The sequence below is a fragment of the Mesocricetus auratus genome, unplaced genomic scaffold (assembly GCF_017639785.1).
Source record: "Mesocricetus auratus isolate SY011 unplaced genomic scaffold, BCM_Maur_2.0 Super-Scaffold_100011, whole genome shotgun sequence".
Taxonomy (NCBI): domain Eukaryota; kingdom Metazoa; phylum Chordata; class Mammalia; order Rodentia; family Cricetidae; genus Mesocricetus; species Mesocricetus auratus.
The window spans coordinates 77,557,964-77,579,972 of NW_024429195.1; the positions used below are offsets into that span (position 1 = coordinate 77,557,964).

Consider the following 22,009-nt stretch of genomic DNA (forward strand, 5'->3'; position numbering starts at 1 on the left):
TATCCTGGGATATAGCTTGTGTTCTCTACCCTGCCTGCTTCATTTTCCTTTACTTGAATCTGTCTTACATAGAAATATTGCTTTATATGTTTAACCCAACATATCAAATTTTAAGCTTCTTGAGAGCTACAGTTTTATAATCTGCAACCCTCCATTGGTTTGTATCCTATCTAAACATAGCCTGTGTCTGATAGTTCTTGAATTCTCTTCTTGGTTCCTTCAAATACACTTTTATTATTTTTGACCTACCTACATGATCCTTTTCAATGCTCCAGGTCTTTGTTTCTTCTGTTCTTTGTGTTATACCAACTCAATTACCCTGAGCAATATCTGCTATTCAAACATATTTTATAATATTCAGTTTCCAGCTATTGATTGACAATTTGTAAATTTCAATCTGTAACCTACCACTTTTATACCAACTATAACAGCATAAACATTTTAGTAATATTAATAAGTAGAGCTCATTTACTGCAAAATGTTACACACCAACAATGGTAGTAAATACATGTTATAACATATATTCATTTAATCACAACAACACACCTAAACTAGGTACCATTATTCTCTCCTTAGGATGCACAACAGCACGGAAGGTATGCGATTCCCTGGTATTGTGTAGTTATGAGATCTTGAGACTGAGAATATGCCATTACCAGTGAAAGCCCATTGTATTATAATATTCAGTACTGCTTTTTTTGTTGTTTTGTTTTTACGAGACAGGGTTTCTCTGTATTGTTTTGGAGGCTATCAGTCCAGCCCGGCCTCGAACTCACAGAGATCCGTCTGCCTCTGCCTCCCGAGTGCTGGGATTAAAGGCGTGAGCCACCACCGCCCGGCTAATATTCAGTACTGCTTATCAGACTCCTTTAAATAAGCATGCTCAGTGCATATTTTCTTATTTTCAAACTCATATAACTCCTGCTTCTAGTATTCTCACCTCTATGATGTTACTATCACCAGTAATTTCTAATTCCACTATCTAACTTCCACACAGTCATTTAGCCACTTAGCCATACTCTCTGTCCTAAGATGTCTTGAATCTCTGCCTCTTTAGCATAGTATATCCATACTTAACTTGCTGCTGTCCTCTGTTACTGCCCAATGTGACTCATAACGTCTTTCTTGGCCATTTTCTTTATAAACGAAGCTCTAATGCATAAGACACTTAAACGTTGACAATAATCTTCTTTATCTCCAAAGATCAGTTAACATGATTAGTGTAACAACCCTTAACATTACATTCTCACATTACAAAATCCAAGAGTTTTGGCCAAAGAACTCGATTGTACGATACTTCAGTCTAGACAGGCTTTAACTAAAGGAAGGACTTTCCTCAATCAAGATTCATTAGTAAGGAAGTAGCTTGTCCAGAAAACAAGCAGAATAAGAACAAGCAGAAACCCACACACTCAGATGTGGAGGTATGAGGCTGAAGGTGAAGGCAGACTTTGAGGAACTGGAGATATAACGCAGTATTAGGGCTGAGAGTCCAGGCAAACATGGATACAATGTAGTGTTATAGCTGGGACTTCAGGTAGATGCCGAAGACCAGTTCCTGATCCTCCAAGCTACTCAGATGAAGTTCCCTGCATGAGCTATGGTTACCTTTTATTGGACATCAGACAGACCACACACTACATCCCTCATACAATTTGGAATGCACAGTCGGCACATACTCCAGCACCTCTCTCTAGAATTCATTTTCTGACTTCCACTTTTCTATCTTTTTAAATCTTCCACAAATTTTAAGTCTAAAAATGCTGTCTGAACAATTATATACTAACATTATATACTCTAAATTACCACGACTTTTTGTATAACTTTTGAAGACAGTATTGGATTTTCCTGGGTCTTAACTGGAAACTTCAATTTTAATATCCATTTATATTAATACTCTGGGTCAAATACTTGTGTTTGTTTCAAAGGAGAATTGCAAGGGATTACTCAAAGGCAGAACCAACATTTCCCCAAAATCCTTGACTCTTTAAATGCTGTCTCAAGTAGACTGCCTAATTCAAATCCCGACCCCAATTTAGAAGCGTCATAAGCCTCAAGTTTCTGTTAATAATAGATAAATAAGTACTGGTAGGATTTTAAGCTTGAAACAGAATTTCTTCTTTTCCTCTCCTACAAGACAAGTGATTCTAACTGCTCTGCCTGCATCCTTCTGTTAGGCTGTCCCAGAGGATTGTATAAGCTTAACCCTCCTCCTAACTCTGCCAATCCCCTACCCTCACATGCCTTATTTTTCTCTGTGGTATGTATCATATTCTATCATATTTTTACATTTTTATTTTGTTTTCTTCCTCCTTCCCATTCCAATCCAAGTTCCATGATAAATACTCTCTGATACATAAGTACTCAACTAGTTAATAATTAAGGGCTACTATTTCAATAGTTACAATATATTAATAATACAATAATTATACCATATGTAAATATACTATGTGTAAATACAGTAGTATAAAGTACAATTCAGGATTCAGACCCGCAGTGGTATTATTCCTGGCTCGCATACAGCACACCAGCTAAAACAGTAACTGGAAAGGAATAAAACACTACCTAGTGTGAAAGCACAACCTAAGATCACAAACTAAAGACCGACGCAAGGATAAGTGAAACAGCATTCCAGAACATCAAGTTAATTTGAGAAAAAGAAGAAAGGGACGAAGTCATAAATCTGTGCTCCAAGGCTGTTTACAGAGGGCACTATACTAGTGAAACAAACAAAGACAATCAAGACTAAACTGTGACATAAAGATGGACATCATCTGCAAAACACAGAGGGAAAGCATGGACCAGAGTTTGGGGAAAACAACCAAACCACTGAGGTGGAATACATTTGTTAAATTTAGACTTCAAAAAACAAATATTGCAGAAATAAAAATGTGTGGTTTTATACCACATACTATAACATATTCAGCTTATATAATAATACACATGTGATAAGAATTAAATGAAGAAAACAGAACAAATTGGATTAGAATAATGATTAAAAACTAGAAAAGTATGCTCAGTGTGAGCTTGGAGAAGCAAACACAATGCTCAGGTGAGGCTGTGGTTGATGATGGAATCAGGAGTCTGACAAATAGAGGATGTCAGAATCACAAAAGTAGAGGGACCAACAAGATATAACGTAAGATTATAGGACACATCATACAGAGAAGTATTTAACAAGAAGAAGGGACATGCGCGATGATGAATGAAGGGAAGAAAACTTTTATGAAGGAAATGTCTTGAAAAACTAATAGTGGAAAATTTAGTCCAGTTAGACAAGAATCAGAAAAAGGTTTCGCTATTCATATTCCCACATATTGAGTGTCTGTGCAAGCAGCCTTCCTTCTTTCTCCAGGAATACCTGACCTTTACTGTAGTCATTCCTCTATGTAATCTATCCTGGTCACCTCCCCAGAACTTGTTGGATTTTCTCCAAGATACCACCATATTATATCACTTCATTTTTAAGAGATAACATTTTGTTACAAATTGAAAAGACAGAGGCCACTAAAGAAAGCCACAACCAATCAAAATGCAGAGTTGTGGGTCCCATTGCCAATGGAGAGGAAGCAGAAAGACTGAAATATCTGGAAGACAGGGAGAATGACTGAGAATGCCATTTTCTAGGCAGTAAACAGCCACTGCCACCGTAACACTTGGGAACTATAGATGAGTGCAATGGTTCTGTCCCATCAGCAGGAAAGGAAAAGAGGGATAAGATAGTGAGCCCTCTTCTCCCACAAATGGGAACTCACATGTGTTCAGGGACTACATCGGGGCTGAATAACTTCAGTTTTCTGTGACTTTACTCTGCAATTTCTATTCCCATGGGTTTCTCATAGTAGGTAAAACATTTGTCATCAACCATAAAGAATTACTGACCATAAAGAAATGATACCAGAAACAAGGCTTATATTGAATAAATGCCTTTTATAAACAAATACCATCTACTCAGGAGTGTGGAAAGGAAGCTAAAAGCAGCACACCCTGTGCAGTTGAACATGGACAACTGGGCTCAGCTTGTCTGTTTAACTGATTTCTCACTGGATTGCTGCCGATACTGTGGCAGTTGTCACTGGCAGGCAGTGTTAAGTGTGTGCTATGTTCAGAACCATTAGTTTACTCAAGTCATAAAGGGCCAATTCATCAAAGACAGAAAGAGTACTGATGTTAAGAAACTCTTGGTAGTAAAACACAACAAGCCAACTACTAAGAAGCATAAAGACAATAAATCTGGTGTACATTTGTCTCAAATTCTTGTTCATCTGATTCAAGGTTATAGTATTCTTCTCAGACATCATTAATAAGAAACACAACATCATTAAGCAGCCCATAAAATATGCTAGTAAATTGCAATATGGTGAAGGTTCTATCCATTTGTCTTTTCATTTATCAAATATCAAGGTTCACCAGGCTTGCAATTTACAGAGAAGTATAAATATATAGTTTCAATTCCCTATTCTATCTGGTAGAGAGTGATAAGAGCTTTTTAAATAGTCAATTGTAAATAGGAAGTCTAAACATCAAATTGTGAAAGTAAATAACAAAACGATGTATGCTTAAATTAGGAAAATTCACAAAATACATGTCATTTTAGTCTTTTTAAAAATCTAATTCAATTGAGACCCAGCCTGGTCTAAAGAGCAAGTTCCAGGATGCACTCCAAAGCGACAGAGAAACCCTGTCTCAAAAACACAAATAAATAAATAATTAAAATTTTAAAATAGTAAAAATCCAATTTGAAATAAATGTCAGGAATAACTTGCCATTTAAAATGAAAACTCATCTTTAATAATTATACCAACTCCATGTCTGGTGCCATGTGCCCAACCAGCTGAGGCCTGGGGACTGCATACTGAGAATCCCATTCCAAAAGGAGCCAACCCACCCAGAGACTGCCAGCATCCTAGTCTCTTTCTCTGCCACTGGGACTAGGCAAGTTTAAGCCTGCTTCCAGCCTGCCATCCAGTGTCTTATGCAGAACCAACTGAGACCAGGGGACTGCACACTGCGAATCCCATCCCTAAGGGATCCAGCCTGCCCAGAGACTGCCAGCAACCTAGTTCCCTTTTCCACCCACAGGACAGGCGAGGTAAGCTTGTGCCTGTTTGTGACCTGCCTTCCAGTGTCCTGCAAGGAACCAGCTGAGACCTGGTGATTGCGAACTGCAGTGGATACCAGAGTATTGGACCTGATTGCACCCACTGGAAGGGAAACCTGGTCCCATACCCACCAGGAGAGGAAGAGACTCCTCCTTCTGTGACCACTGGAAGACAGGATGAGAAGGAGACAATATAAAAACACACTCAGCAAGAGAAAAACCAATATGACACTGCCAGAGTTTAGAGACTCTATATCAGCAAGACCTGACCATCGCAATTCAGATGAAGCAGAAGAGAATACCTTAAAAACAACTCCATGAAAAATGCTAGAGGCCCTCAAAGAGGGTATGAGAAAATCCCCTAAAGAAATAGAAGGAAAAAGAAACAAACCAAAAAAATTCAAGAAAGGGAGGAAAAGAAAACGCAAAAATTGCAAGAAACAATTCAAACAGTGCAAGGGTTGAAAGATGAAATACAGACAATAAAAAAAAACACTGAGAGAATGCTGAAAATAGAAAATCTGGGCAAACGATAAGAAACTACAGATGCAAGCATAAACAATAGAATACAAGAGATGAAAAAGAGAAAATCACGCTTTGAAAAAACACTAGAAGAAATAGACTTATTGAAGAAAGAAAATATTAAGTCAAACAAATCCCTAACACAAAATATCCAGGATATGTCGGACTCCATGGAAAGACCAAATCTAAGAATCATATAGGCATAGAAAAAGGTGAAGAAACCCAACTTAAAGGGGGAGAAAACACATTCAACAAAATCATAGAAGAAAACTTTCCCAACCTAAAGAAAGACATGCCAATGAAAGTACGAGAAGCATACAAAACACCAAATAGAGTGAACCAAAAAAAAGTTCCCTTGTCACATAATAATCAAAACATCAAACATACAGCAAAAAGAAAGACTATTAAGAACAGTTAAGAAAAAAGGTCAAGTAACATATACAGGCAAGCCTATCAGAATTACACTTGACTTTTCCATGGAAACTCTGAAAGCTAGAAGGTCCTGGATAGACATTCTACCAACACTAAGAGACCATGGATGCCAGCCTAGACTACTATGCATAACAAAGCTTTCAGTCACCATAGATGGAGAAAACAAGATATTCCATGACAAAACCAGATTCAGATAATACATATCTACTAACCCAGCCCTACAGAAAGTTCTAGAAGGGACACTAAAATCAATCAAAAGAGAAGAAGGAGGTCATTTCATACTCATCACAGAAGAAATCCACCAAGATGAAGTCTCAATTCTGAACATCTATGCCCCAAATGCAAATGCATCCATGTTCATAAAAGAAAAATTATTAAAACTCAAATCACACATAAAACCTCATACAGTTATAGTGGGAGACTTCAACACCCTACTCACACCACTAGACAGGACTACCAGACAGAAACTTAACAAAGAAGCAAAGGAACTAATAAAAGTTATGATCCCTTTGGGATTAACAGACATCTATAGAACATTCCTTAAAACACAAAAGAATATACCTCCTTCTCATTGCCACATGGAGCCTTCTCAAAAATCGACCACACAATTGGCCACATAACAAATCTCAACAGGTACAAAAAATTGGAATAACTCTATGTATCTTATCAGAGCACCATGTTTAAAGTTAGAATTCAACAACAACAAAAAATGCAAAAAAAATCTACAAACACATAAAAATGAATAATGCACAATTGCACAATTCCTGGGTCAAAGAAGAAATTAAGACTTCCTAGAATTCAATGAGAATGAAGACACAAAATACCCAAACTTATGGAATACTTTGAAAGCAGTGCTACGAGGAAAGTTCATAACACTAAGTGCCCACATGAAGAAACTGAAGAGTAGTAGAGAATTGACAGCACAATTGAATACTCTAGAAAAAAGAAGCAAACTCACCCCAGAAGAGTAGATGCCAGGAAATAATCAATTTGAGGACTGTAATCAATAAAGTAGAAACTAGGAAAGCAATACAGAGAATCAATGTAAAGAAGAGTTGGTTCTTTGAGAAAATAAATATACACAAATCTTTATCCAAACTTATGAAATGGCAGAGTGTGAACATGCAAATTAACAAAATCAGAAATAAAAACGGGGCATAACGACAGAAACCTAGGAAATCCAGAGAATCATCAGATCATACTTGGAAAACCTGTACTCCACAAAATTCGAAAATTTAAAGGAAATGAACAACTTTCTGGATAGATATCACCTACCAAAATTAAATCAAGAACAGATAAGCAATTTAAATAGACCTATAACCCCTAATGAAAGTCATCAACAGTCTCCCAAACAAAAAAATTCTAGGGCCAGATGGCCTCACTGTAGAAGTCTACCAGAAATTCAAAGAAGAGCTAATACCAATTTTCCTCAAAGTATTCCACATAATAGAAGTAGAATCGTCATTGCCAAACTCTTTTTATGAGACTTCAATAACCTTGATACCAACACCACACAAAGACACACCAAGAAAGAGTATTTCAGACCAATATCCCTCAGGAACATTGATGTAAAATATACTCAATAAAATACCGGCAAATCGGATCCAAGAACACATCATAAAAATCATCCACCATGGTCAAGTAGGCTTCATCTCAGAGATGCAGTGATGATTCAACATACACAAATCCATCAATGTAATCCACCATATAAACAAGCTGAGAAACAAAAATCAAATGATCATCTCACTAGATGCAGAAAAAGCCTTTGACAAAAACCAATACACTTTCATGATAAAAGTCTTGGAGACATCAGGGATAGCAGGAACATACCTAAACATAAATAAAGCTATATACAGCAAACCAACAGCCAACATCAAACTAATGGACAGAAACTCAAGGAAGATTCATCTAAAATCAGGAACAAGACAAGGCTTTCCCCTCTCTCCATGCCTCTTCAATATTGTACTTGAAGTTCTAGCTAGAGCAGTAAGACAACATAAGGAGATCAAGGGTATAGAAATTGGAAAAGGAGAAGTCAAACTTTCACTATTTGTAGATGATATGATAGTTTACATAAGTGACCCAAAAAACTCTACCAGGGAACTCCTACAGCTAATAAACACTTCCAGTAAAGTGGCAGGATACAAGATTAATTTTAAAAAATCAGTATCCCTACTATATATAGATAATAAACAGGCTGAGAAAGAAATCAGAGAAACATCACCCTTTACAATTGCCACAAACAACATAAAATACCTTGGTGTATTGCTAACAAAACAAGTGAAAGACCTATATTGCAAGAAGTTTGAGTCTTTAAAGAAAGAAATTAAAGAAGAAACCAGAAAATGGAAAGATCTCCCATGCACTTTGATAGGTAGGATCAACATAGTTAACATGGCAATCTTACCAAAAGCAATCTACAGATTCAATGTAATCCCCATCAAAATCACTGGACAATTCTTCACAGACCTTGAAAGAACAATACTCAACTTTATATGGAAAAACAAAGGACCCAGGACAGCCAAAACAACCCTGTACAACAAAGGAACGTCTAGCAGCATCACCATCCATGACTTCAAACTCTATTATAGAGCTATAGTCCTGAAAACAGCTTGGTATTGGCACAAAAATAGATAGGTAGACAAATGGAATTGAATTGAACACCCTGATATTAAGCCACACACCTATGAACACCTGATTTTTGACAATGAAGCTTAAATTATACAATGGAAAAAAGGAAAGCATCTTCAACAAATGGTGCTGGCATAACTGGATGCTGGTATTTAGAAGACTGCAGACAACCTGGGCAGTGGTGGCATATGCCTTTAATCCCAGCACTCGGGAGGGAGGCAGAGGCAGGTGGAATTCTATGGGTTCGAGACCAGCCTATTCTATAAGAGCTAGTTTCAGGCCAGACTACAAAGCAATACAGAGAAACCCTGTCTGGAAAAAAAAGAAGGAAAAGACTGCAGAGAGATCCATGTCTATCGCCATGCACAAACCTTAAGTCCAAATGGATCAAAGACCTCAGTGTAAATCCAGCCACATTGAATTTCTTAGAAGAGAAAGTGGGAAGTAACCTTGAACACATTGGTAGAGGAGACCACTTCCTGAACATAACACCTGTAGCACAGACACTGAGAACGACATTTAATAAATGGGACCTCCTGAAATTGAGAAACTTCTGTAAGGCAAAGAACACAGTCAACAAGACAAAAAGACAGCCCACAGAATGGGAAAAGATATTGACTAACCCCACATCTGACAGAGTGCTGATCTCCAAAATTTACAAAGAACTCAAGAAGCAAGTCTCCAAAATACCAAAGGATCCAATTAAAAAGTGGGGTATAGAACTAAATAGAGAATTCTCAATAGATGAGACTAAAATGACTGATAGATGCTTAAGAAAGTGCTCAACCACTAGAAGAAACCATCCTGAGTGAGGTAACCCAGTCACAAAAAGAGAAACATGGCATGTACTCTCTCATATATGGATTTTAGACATAGATCTGGGGAGTGCCAGCCTACAATCCTATGGCCAGAGAGTCTGGGAAACAGAAACTTCATTTAGTGGCTGATCGAAGAAGAGGCAGACTCCCTTGGTTAAGTACTGAGCTGAACGCAAGAAAGCCAGTAACAGAGAGGGAGGACTGATGATCAAAGGGATTAAGACTGGGCTGGTTTAACCCCCAGAAACAGCTGACCAGACAAAGGTTAACTCTTGAATCCCAGGCATAAGCCTGGGAATCCATCATGGGACTGATCAAGACCCCCTGAATCTGGGTGTCAGTGAGGAGGCCTAGGGAATCTATTGAGGCTTGGGCAGCAGATCAGTACCCATCCCAAGTATACACACGGACTTTGGACTCCCATAGAACAATGTGAGGTGCACTCTCACCCTGAACTCTTGGGGAAGGGTCTAGGCCCTGCCCTATATGAAATGACAGACTATGGACACCCCCATGGAGGGCCTCACCCTCCCTAGGGGAATGAGGGGATAACGGGGGGGCTTGGGGTAGGGCACGGGAGGAGGGGAGGGAATGGGAGAGAGACCTGGAACTGACTTGTGAAGCAACCTCGTTTCTTATCTAAATTTAAACTGGAAAATAAAATATAAAAAAAAAGAAAGTGCTCAACATCCTTAGCCATCAGGGAAATGCAGATCATAACAACTCTGAGATACCATCTTACTCCTGTCAGAATGACTAAAATCAAAAACACCAATGACAGTTTATGCTGGAGAGAATGTGAAGAGAGGGGACCACTCCTCCACTGCTGGTACAGCCACTTGGAAATCACTATGGAGATTCCTCATGAAAGTGGGAATCAGTCTACCACAAGATTCAGCAATTCTACTCTTAGGAAAATACCCAAAAGATGCACATTCATACAAGGATGTCTGTTCCACTATGTTCATAGCAGCATTATTTGTAATAGCCATAACATGGAAGCAACCTAGATGCCACTCAACTGAAGAGTGGATAGAGAAAATGTGGTACGTTTACACAAAGGAGTACTACTCAGCAGAAAAAAAAACAATGGAATCTTGAAATTTGCAGGCAAATGGATGGCACTAGAAGAAATCATCCTGAGTGAGGTAACCCAGTCACAAAAAGAGTAACATGGTGGGTACTCACTCTTATATGGATTTTAGACATGGAGTAGGGAAGTGTCAGACTACAATCCCACTGCCAGAGAGTCTGGGGACCAGGAAGGACCCTAAGAGAGAGATGCATTGTACCTCAGAAAAGGGGAATGGGACAAAATCTCCTGAGTGGATTGGCAGTATAGGGAGAGGGGAAAGGGAGCTGGGTAAAAGGGGGGAGAAGAGGAGGGAGAAGGAGGTGAGAGTTAGACATGGGGGAGCAAGAATGTTGAGTTGGGGGAAGATGCATTAAGAAATGAGTGAACAGGTGAGAACCAAGAGCAAGATATTTTAGTCTCTTCCAAAAAAATAATAATAATACCAACTACATGCTACAAAATTTAACTGCACATCTAAAATTATATAGTTATTAATTGATATGTAAAATTGGAACGTATTGTTTGCATACCTTGTGATTTTTTCTTTTCCTTCATTCTCTCATACAATATATCTAGACCGCAGCATTTGTCCCCTCCTCCCAGCCCCCTCACCTGCCTACTCCCTTAGACTCACAGCTCCTCCATATGTTTTGATACATCATACAGTGTTTGAAGCAGGGTAAGCATATTCTTCCTGAAACATTTATCATTTTTGTGATGAAAACACTCAAGAAAATTTCACTCTCTCCTAAAAGTACAAAGGAATGCTAACTTCCCATTGGTCAAACTGCCCTTACCACTTCCTATCAACCCACTAGTCTCTTTATTTCCATTGGATTAGCTTTTCTTTTTAAGGATTCCACATGTAATCAAGAGTACTGGTTATTAATCCTTCTGTATCTGGCTTAAACTTTAAAATGCATTGCAAAAAAAAATTTAACATGACTTTCCTGAAGGCCTGATGGTGCTGAAGAAACCACACAGAACCATATTATCAGCCATGAAGGGTTAGAAATGAACCTCATTTGATTACTACCATTCTATTGGTAATCAAAAGACTCGGGGATCTTCACCTGAGTGTACAGGGCTCGCGAGTAACACTAGGTTTTAAAGCGGGGTCTCAGCTAAATATGGTAGTTTTACCGTTGAGTCCCACCACTCAGTATGCACTGTAAACCTCATCATTAGCAAGTTCAAGCAAAAATTAACCTCCCCAATATCACCAGTGACCTCCAATTCGTGACTCCAAATTGTTTTCATGAATTTTGGTGACAACAGTAAATCACTTCCTCTCCCAAATTGTTTTTATTTAGTTCTTGTTTTATTAACAAGAATTTTCTAGTTCTTCATATTTTGTCTCTAGTAAGTTACTATACTAACATAACTATTACAGAAAGATCTTAATGCATCAAAAATTTAAGTAGGAAGAGTGAAGCAGAAATATTAAACTATACAAAATGTGGATGTCCTATGATATTTTATTGAAAGAGAAATCACTTAATTGAAAAGCCAAGAAAGCCGAGAACCAAAGGTCCCCACACTGCTCTCCAGGTCGAAACCGAAACCCAAAGAGAGAGTATCTCCTTCCCCTAGCTCTATTTACCCCCATAAGCTCTACGTACTTGTGAACACACCCACACTGGAGTGGTTAGCGCTATGGATACATAAAATCCCTCCCTACAGAAGAGGATAAACCATAACCAATATAATGAAAAAATCTATTTTCAATAAAAGAAAGAAACAGAAAAGGTGCAAGATCTATTCATCAAAACTAAGTAATCTTAAAGATTAGCAGGAGACAGCATTTAACACAGGGAAAACATTACCTACCATTAATTTAATAATTAAAATACAGACATAATATAAAAACTATTCAGACAATAAACATAAAAATCGTCATACTAAGGAGGACAAAGTTTAGAATATTCCATAATATGCTTCTCCATCTGTATTAGAATTAAAAATATGCATTTGAGTTTTGATTGATATTTGGCTTCTTTTTTTAAATATTGATTTTAGGTTATAATTTATTTTGAAACCATTATTTCCTCTCTCTATACATACACACATCAAAAATATTATATATAATGTTACCACTTCATAAAGACAAAAAACAAATTTGCATGCAATCTTATTTAATGGTCAGCAACACTATTCAACACAGAGAAAGCAATAAACCTCTACACCACCGTATTCTCCCACCAATTTCAGACTATACATCTGAACTTGTCTTGTAGGAAAATGAAATATGAAACTAGGATAGTGGCAATCTGAAAATAGAAGTGTAGATTTAGAAATAAAAAAGACTGACTTGTGACCCAAATGTAACGAGCAGTTATCTCTGAAGAAAACACAGTCCTGCAAAGGATAAATCCCAAAGAAATGTGAGGGGTGAAATATCACCAAGGAAAAAGAGTCGTAAGGGGGGAGTCCTGGTAGACCTGGAAGAGCTGAAGAAGAAGACAAGCATGGATTTGGGAAATCTCTCATGATCACCCAAATAAAGTTGAATACAATGACATTTACTGCTGATTTGTCAGCCAACAGAACCTACAGACAGAAGCTACAGCCTCTGGGCATATCTGTGAGAGATTCTCTGAGGTGGGAAGCCCCACCCCAATGTGGACAATGCTATGCCCGGGGCTGGAAGCCTGGGATGAATGAAAACAAGAAAGGGGGTTGAGCATCTGTTTCCAAGCATGGTGATAACATAGGAGCTGCCTCAATCCCCTCCACCATAGTGGACTGTGCTCTCACTCTGTGAGCCCAAATGAGTTGCCTTTGTCGGGTATTTTATCACAGCAGCAGGAGAAGTGACTAATGATCACCACCACCACCACCACCCCCCCCCGTGCTAATCAATTCCTGCATTTCTCCTGCCGCAATAACGGTCCCACCACCTCACAATGCCTGTCTACACTTGTTGATAAACTTCAGCCACAATGATAGCAAAGAATGTGGGTCTCGTTCGTGTCTGGAGGGCTGGCGTCCAACTTGACACATAGTGGCTGAGTAACAAGACACCTGCAGAGGCACATTACTAAACGCTGTGCAGACATTATGTTAAGACAGAATTGGCAGTGAGCTTGAAGAGGCACAAACATTCCGACATGTTCTCACGAACCAAATCATGCTTCCCCCCCTGATTAAAAACCCCTGGTTACAAAAAGAAGAGGCAGAAGAGACTCAAGCCTGTCACTGCAGCTACTCAGAGTGCTGAGGCAGGAGGGACCCGGGTTGGGAGGGAGATGGGAGAGGAAAAGTGAGTAGGGAGGGAAGAGGAAAAGTGAGAAGGGAAGGTGAAAGGGGAGAAAAATTGTCAGTTTTTATGACCTCAGAACTCCACATAACGGCCGGGCGGTGGTGGCACACGCCTTTAATCCCAGCACTCGGGAGGCAGAGGCAGGTGGATCTCTGTGAGTTCGAGGCCGGGCTGGACCAACAGCCTCGAAAACAATACAGAGAAACCCTGTCTCGTAAAAACCAAAAAAAAAAAAAAAAAACTCCACATAACGACTTTCAGTTCCTGTACCTGTACGTGTAGAGGCCAGAGGCCAACATCCTGTATCTTTTGTTTTTCCCGTATAATTCAAATTTTTATTTTCTCTTCTGTTTTATTTGATTTGTTTCATTTTACATACTAGCCCCAAATCTCCCTCCCTCCCCCTTCTCCCTTCCCCTCATCTTATCCCCCCCATCCACTCCTCAGAGAGGGTAAGGCCTCCCTGGTATACCAAGTTGAGGAAGGACCAAGCCCTCCCTGCAGCATCTAGACTGAGCAAGGCATCCCACCATAGGGAATTGGCTCCAAAAAGTCAGTTCACATACCCAGGATAAGTCCTGGTCCTACTTCCACCCCCCACCCTACTCCCCACTCCACACCCCACCCCACCCCCACTCCTGTCCCGGCAACAGATCAAGCCACCTAACTGTCACCCACATTCAGAGGGCTGAGTTTGGTCCCATGCAGGATCCCAGGCTGTCAGTCCAGAATCCTTGAGCTCCCACTAGTTCGGGTCAGCTGTCTCTGTGGTTTTCCCAATTGTGATCATGACCTCCCCCCGCCTTGTTCATATGATCCCTCCTCCCTATCTTCAACTGAGTTCCAGTGTCTTTCTCCACACCTCCCCACCGTGCTCTCTGAGATGGGTCTCTAATTCCATTCTCCACACCTCCCCACCGTGCTCTCTGAGATGGGTCTCTAATTCCATTCTCCACACCTCCCCACCGTGCTCTCTGAGATGGGTCTCTAATTCCATTCTGTTCTCCTCTTTGCCTGTGTCCCAAAACTTTAGCCAATCCCAGCGGCCTCTACCCAGCACATCAACATAATCAGTTCTTTCTCTTTTTGCTTCAGGGAAGAGTATTTCATTATATTTCAGCTTTTCTTTTCCTGATATTTATTATGAATGGAACCATCCACTTTTCTAACAGTCTGCATCTGAATTTGGCTCAGTGGGTCATGTGTCAATGTGCTTTTTTTCCTACAGATTCTAGTAATATGGGGAGGTGAGAACTATTGAAAGAAAATGAAGTCATGGGGTGTGCACCAGGCCCTTGGGGTGGATACTGACTACATCCTGGACCCTTTACAGCTCTCTCTTCTTGCTTTGCTGCCATGAGATGAGCACCTTCTTCTGCTACACATTCCCATCATGCCCTAGTGCTTCAAGGCAGACCCAAATACAATAGGGCAGTCCACCATAAGAGACAAAACAAATCTTCCCCCACTTAAAAACAGTTTCCTTGGGTATATTGTCCCCGTGATGAAAAGCTGCCCATCCACCTTCCATCAAGTTGTAGCTTCCTCAGAGAGGCTTTCCCTAGGAACTGCAGAGAAGCAATCACACTGTATCTCCTTTACCCTCTTTCATCATTACTTGTGGTTGGAACCTCTGTGTTAAGTAAATATGCTTCCAGGCTTATGGTCAGAACACATTAAAACTCTGGTTTAAAACAATGGAAAAAAATGATACAGTCTGTCTCATGGTTGATCTATGAATGCAGACTATTTTAATGCTTTGGACCATGCCATTGCTCTATCTACAAAAAGCAGGAACCCTTAAGCTTAAGAGCAAAGATACTAGTGCTCACTGATAATGTTTTACACTCTCTTTCCCTGTCCTCCACTCCCCCTTCCTCCCTGTACACACACACGTGTGTGATCGCATGTTCATGCACACATACACACACACACACACACACACACATGAACTTACACACATGCATGCAAATGCACACACACTCACACTTTGTTACATTCAATGTATTGGTTAGGCAGTCTTTTGGAAGAAAATAACACCAACGGATTTGACAAATGCAAACATGAAGCACACCTTATTTCTGGGAACATCTTTCCTCCTTGTTTGGTACCCTGCTTATCTTCCATAAAACATGCTAGGGAGCCAGTGCAAGCTTTTTAAGATTCTGCTAAAGCTGAGAGTGAAGCCTGGTTAACACACAGCATGAAAGCATTATGCTGGCTTTATACTGCTCAGCATCCTCAGGACTATAACTGTGAGAGGACAAGGCAGTTCTTGTAGTCGTTACTACAAAGGAAGCCAGAAATACTGAAAGTGAAGAGCAGCTGAACAAATCATTCATTAATTTAAAAAATATTTACTAAAACCTTACCAGATGATAGAATGGCGATGACAATTGGAAAAGATAAGAAAATTACAATGCTGTTCGTGGATTCCCTACATAATGTTTATTTGAAAGTAGATGTGACAGGGAAGAAAAAAAGATGAGGCAGGGGATTAAGAGAGACAGAACTCAAAAAGTAACTAAATATGCTATATCATTGAAACTGGAGAAATATGCAGGGGAGAAGATAGTGAGTTCCAATACCTGATGATCTAGAAATTAACATTTGAGAATATTCTCCTGCAGTATGCACAGAATACTGTGGCAGAAAAATTACCTAAGGAATTTATTAGAACTAATCCACCCCCAGACAACGACTCAGAAGTCTGAAGTGAAACGACTTTGTAGAAACACTATTCCAGAGTGAGAGGCGAGCAGATAATAAAGGAGAAAAGTATGTTGCAATAGGAAACAATGAGAACCCAAGACAGATGGCAAAGTCAGCTAGAACATGGGGAGCATTCTGATGACACGTAGAAAAATACACACAAGTGACTGAACAGACAAAAACACAACAGTAAGTTACCATTTGTCCCTCTGTAGTGGGACCCACACCGAGGTACTATTAATCATTTAGCTTTATTTTCAGAATAAACCTGCAAATTGTTGTGAGGATATCTATATTCAGATTTTTAAAAAATCTGAAGACACGGAAATCTTTATCTAAAGAATTAAGATTCAAACACAAGCCTGTTTGGATTCAAGTTCTTGTTTCTGCATTATGAATGCAACTGCAAGTCATAAATGTAGAATATTGGGGAAATTGGAGTAATTACTAATGCATGGGCTCGGGAAGACAGTGATGACAACAGCGTGCATGTTAGTGGAGACAGGAAAGTGGCATCGGCTATGTATGCACTCCCAGAATCAAGGTCAAGGGGAGCACTTTTATCCCTGGACTACAGGAGCAGGTACAACCTGACACCGTTATTCTGAGAGCAGGAGGCATTTGCTTCACTGACACATACTTCTCTCTGGTTCTCCCTCTTTACTCATTTCAGAGGCTTCCAATTCTGCCACCTTCCTTCCCATCACTACTTATCTTCTCACTAAATTAAGCATTTGGTTCTCATTATTAATTAGTTGACAGCATGAACTGGAAGCTAGAAACTAAAAGGAACTGTTGTGAAAGTGTGGACCAGTGTTTTTCAACCTATAGGTCACAACCCCCTCAAGGGGGTCAACCAATCCCTTCACAAACATCATCTAAGACCACTGGAAAACACATAGTTGCATTACAATTCATAACAGTAGCAAATTACAGTATGAAGTAACAGCAAAAATAATTTTATGGTTGAGGTCACCACAGCATGAGGAACTGTATTTAAAGGGTCACAGCATTAGGAAGGTTGAGAACCACTGGTGTAGACAATCAAAACATTTTTTTTTAATTACATTCGGAAGAAATAAGGACTCCAGCAAAACTAGTGAAGATAAGTGAGCCACAGCACACCGGTTACTTTTCCAGTCACCATCACTGACTTCAATTCTATTACAGTTGATCCCAAGCCTTCAGCTGATATTTGCTGTGTGAATTCCAATATTCTTTAGTCGGGGATTAAATGGTCTTATGATAAAACCTGTTAGAAGCATGAGCAATTTCATCAATTTTTCTGGGTCGCCAGTCTACTATTCTATTGAAATTAATTTACTCTTCAAGGTGAAAACATTTCCCTGGACAGAGCAGTAAGTGATTGTCACAGTGACACATGCTTGAGTTTGGGCCCAGTGCGGATTTCCTTCCATGTCAGGCAGTAAAATGAGATCATTTCATAATGGCAAGCTGTCCGAGGCCTTCATTCCTAACTGCACTAAGAATTCCCAAATGTGCACCTTGAAATAGAATTGCAAATAGGGTGTGTTACAGCAAATTACCAAAGTAATTGTGAAAAGTGGCTGAAAGTGGTCAAAAAACTTATTACCATGGTTATTTTCTAAAGGGTGAAGTTAGAAGAAGGGTCAATTATTACTAAAATTTCAAGAAAACATTACATTCATATTAAGTGTACAAGGTATTAATTTTTCAGGACCATCAAAATAGCTGAGTTATTCTACAGGGAAACTTAAAACCAAGTCATAGATTAGAAAAAGGAAAACTGTAAAAGAAGTTGGTAGAAAATTACACAAATTAACTTCAAAAACTCATAAAATTTAAAATACAAAAATTTAAGGTATTTTGGAAATGGGGGGTGAGACCAGGTTTCTTTGTAGCTTTGGAGCCTGTCCTAGAACTTGCTCAGTATGCTCAGTAGATCAGGCTGCCTTGAACTCACAGAGATCTGCCTTCCTTTGCCTCCAGAGTGATGGGATTAAAGGCATGCAGCCACCACTGCGCAGCTATTTTGGGGGTTTTGCTGCCTTTGGTTACCTTAATAGAGTGTTCTTAATATTTGGAAATAGTTTAGTATCAGATATGGTTTTTAAACAAGCAAGAATGGGCATGGTTCTCATTCCTGCAGTCCCAGCAGTTGGGAGGGTTGGGCAGGAGAATTGCTGTGAGTTTTGGACTAGCCCAGGCTACAGAATGAGAAAAAAGCATACACAAAATAATATAACAAGGAGCATTATAATGTGAAAAATTCTTCAAATTAGGGAGAAAAAAGCAGGATGCTGATTAGCTTAAAATGCTTTATAATAGAACAAAATGGCATAAAATAACTAATAATGTATTAGGGAATTTAAAATTAACAATATAGTGAAAATTTTATATGCTATAGTTAAGTTATATAAGTTGTTAGAATTTAATGAAGTATTTATAATATAAGGTTTAAATTATATGTGATTACATAAAATATGGTTTCACCTAAGATATTGACAATTTTATGCTGTGAAGAAGTCCAAGATATAATTTAACTGAGCATTTCATTTTACCTCCAAAACAAACTTGTGAGTCATTCATTACTAGAAAAAAACAACTAATTAGATTCTACTCACAAGTTTACTGCAAAATCAGATGTCCTACATACTACTTCATGCCTATAACACTCTAAATTCAGCAAATATTTGTGAAGTATGTGAGTATCTATGCTAAAGACACGCATACAGATTATTAATTTCCTAGTGCCCAGGTGCCTTATTAAAGAAAGCCAAAACAGAAGATTCATTTACTACTAATAAAAAAGATTACAGAATTCATATAACAAATATATAAATAAAACATAATATTTGATCCAAGTGTTCCAACTAAATATAGAAGGATCACAAAAAATGTTATGAAGACTAGTTTGAATAAGTGAGGATGGTATGAAAAATAATTATATATTGATAAAACACTGTGAGCACAGACGGAAGTAAAGGCAAGCATGATTCAGAGTGGTGCATCTTACTGAAACATTGTGCTTATATAAGATATTCCTAGGAGATAAGATGCAGATGCATGCCATCGCTAACACTGCCAGACCTTACATGCTTCAGTGAAAGGTTGGTATTGTTGCAGTAGGGATCAATGTTGAGTTTTGAAGTGTCTGCTTGACGGGACAATTTGAGGCAAAGACCTGACTAAAATTGCACTGTAGGCATATCATGTTCATTGGGCATCCACACTCAGGAAGAGTGGGAGGCACTGGGGGAAGACTAACGCAAGTGGGCAGGATGAGAAGATCATCCTGAGGTAAGTGGTGAAGACAGTCTGAGGCCAGGAAGGTGACAGGAATAATGACAAGATGAGGGTAAGTCAATATACTAGAGAAAGATGGGGACATCTAATGGCTAATCATAGGCTTGTAATACATTAGCCAAAACCTTTTACATGAACTACTCACCCAAATTCAACCTTCCTTGTTGCACAATATTTGTTTAACTATTCAAAGATATGTTGCACTTGTTTAATTATGTAAATATATTTTGCTGCTTTACCGTGCCTACCTAAGTCACCTGATTGATCTAATAAAAAGTTGAATGGCCAATAGCAAGGGAGGAGATACAAGCAGAAGTAGGAGGAGGAATTAGGCTCAGGGAAAGAAGAAAGACAAAGAGATGACAGGGAGATGGGAAAGTGTCAGGGGCCAGTCAGCTAGATACAGAAGCAGGAAAGCAAGACATACATATGAAAGAAAGGTAAAAAGTTGCAAGGCAAATGCAGATGAATAGAAACAGGTTAATTTAAGTTGAAAGAGCTAGTGGGACAAGCCTAAGCCAAGCATTCAGAATTAATAAGTCTCCATGTCTTTATTTGGGAGCTGCTTGATGGCCCCAAAGAAAGTGCAAACTCCACTCCTTCATCTTCTGTTTATACTATTGACATTTCAGGGACTGAAATACTGGCTTATACTAACTCTCATTGAATTCTACACCTTTGTTTTCTGCTAAGGAGTTCTGTGTATTCAGTTTTCACGCAAGTTAAATTATTTGTCACATTTGCTGTTCCTAAGAAGTGCAAACCTTATTATGACTTATATGTGGCTGAAACACTGAGTAAGACTGACCCAAGAAGAGAAAATTTGATGCAGCAATAGAGAATACATGAAACAACTACTCAATAGTCTGAGTCAAATTGGTAAAAGTCTACAGAACATAAAGATCAGTATGAGATATTTTTAACAACACAAAAGATGGTGAAACTGCTCTTTTATGTGGTTAAAAAAAGGTGACAACAATATTTTCTGATAAAGAAATTATCTTTTGGGAATTTCAAGTCATTCCCTGCTCATACATCAGAACAGGCTCCTAAATCCAAGGCCATGCAGCTCACAGTCCTGCACCCTGAGTGGCTAGACTAGTCCCCCATCAGAACGATGGCTAGAACCCTATGCTCCAAACAATTACAGACGTTTTCCACTGATTACAACCAACAACAGCTCTTCTACTTGTGTTTTGCTCATGTGTCTTCATTCAATGACCCTTGGCTGAAAGCTTGTCACACGAAAGACACTGTGCTGGGAGGATTAATTAGACCCTCCCATCACAGACTCTACTAGAAGCAATATGCCAATGTATACAACGCAAAAGAAAAACAGCAAAGCTTATTAAAGGTAAGACCCATGTGGTAGCAGCTCAGAAACATGACTGTTATCACTCTTTTTCTCAAATACCTTCCTTGAAATACTACAGATTTTTAAAGTTCTTACTACAATAAAAGTGGGGTCAGAAATTAGCATTCTTATTCTGTTTTACTTGGCAAACATTATATACTTAAACACACATGTGCTAAATGATACCATTTGGGGGCTATTAATCTAAGACAACAGAATCTAGCTTCTATGTATTTTAACTCCTAGAAAATCTAGGAAAACCCAAACTCGGCTGAATATATGACAACTCTTGACTCATACTTCCCAAACTTTTTTTCAAACGTAAAGATCTAAAAATTGTAGTTAGAAATTTTCTCCTGATCACTACCTATGCTACCACTAAAGATTAATATCATTATCAAAATATAATGTATGTTAAAGAATTATTTCTAGCCCTGTAAGAAGAGCCCTCTATATTTCACAAACTCAAAATATAAAGTTCCCTGACAGCTATGGAGACCTCTCTCTACTAAAACATATTAGAACATGTTTGAAAATAAACTTAAATTCCAGAGCAGAATTGAATGTGCTTGTATGTGTGTGTACAAGTATATGTGCCCATTTGTGTATGCAGATAGACCTACATTGGGGGCACACACATATACAAACCCATGCGAAGGTCAAGCTATGGTTGTATTCCTCAGGAGCTGCACACCTTTGTGGGGGTCTCTCTTGGACTTGGGGCATTCTAAGTGCATAAACTAGATAAACGGTGATCCCTGGACCCTTCAGTCTCTGTCTCCCTAGCACTGGGACTGAAAGTACACCATGATGA

General features: G+C 38.9%; 1 protein-coding gene across 12 annotated transcripts in view; it reads right to left on the bottom strand.

Annotated features, from left to right (window-relative positions):
* Window positions 1-22,009, bottom strand: part of Anks1b (ankyrin repeat and sterile alpha motif domain containing 1B) — a 1,010,332-nt gene that overhangs the window by 794,262 nt on the left and 194,061 nt on the right. The gene's annotated exons all lie outside the window — the stretch shown is intronic.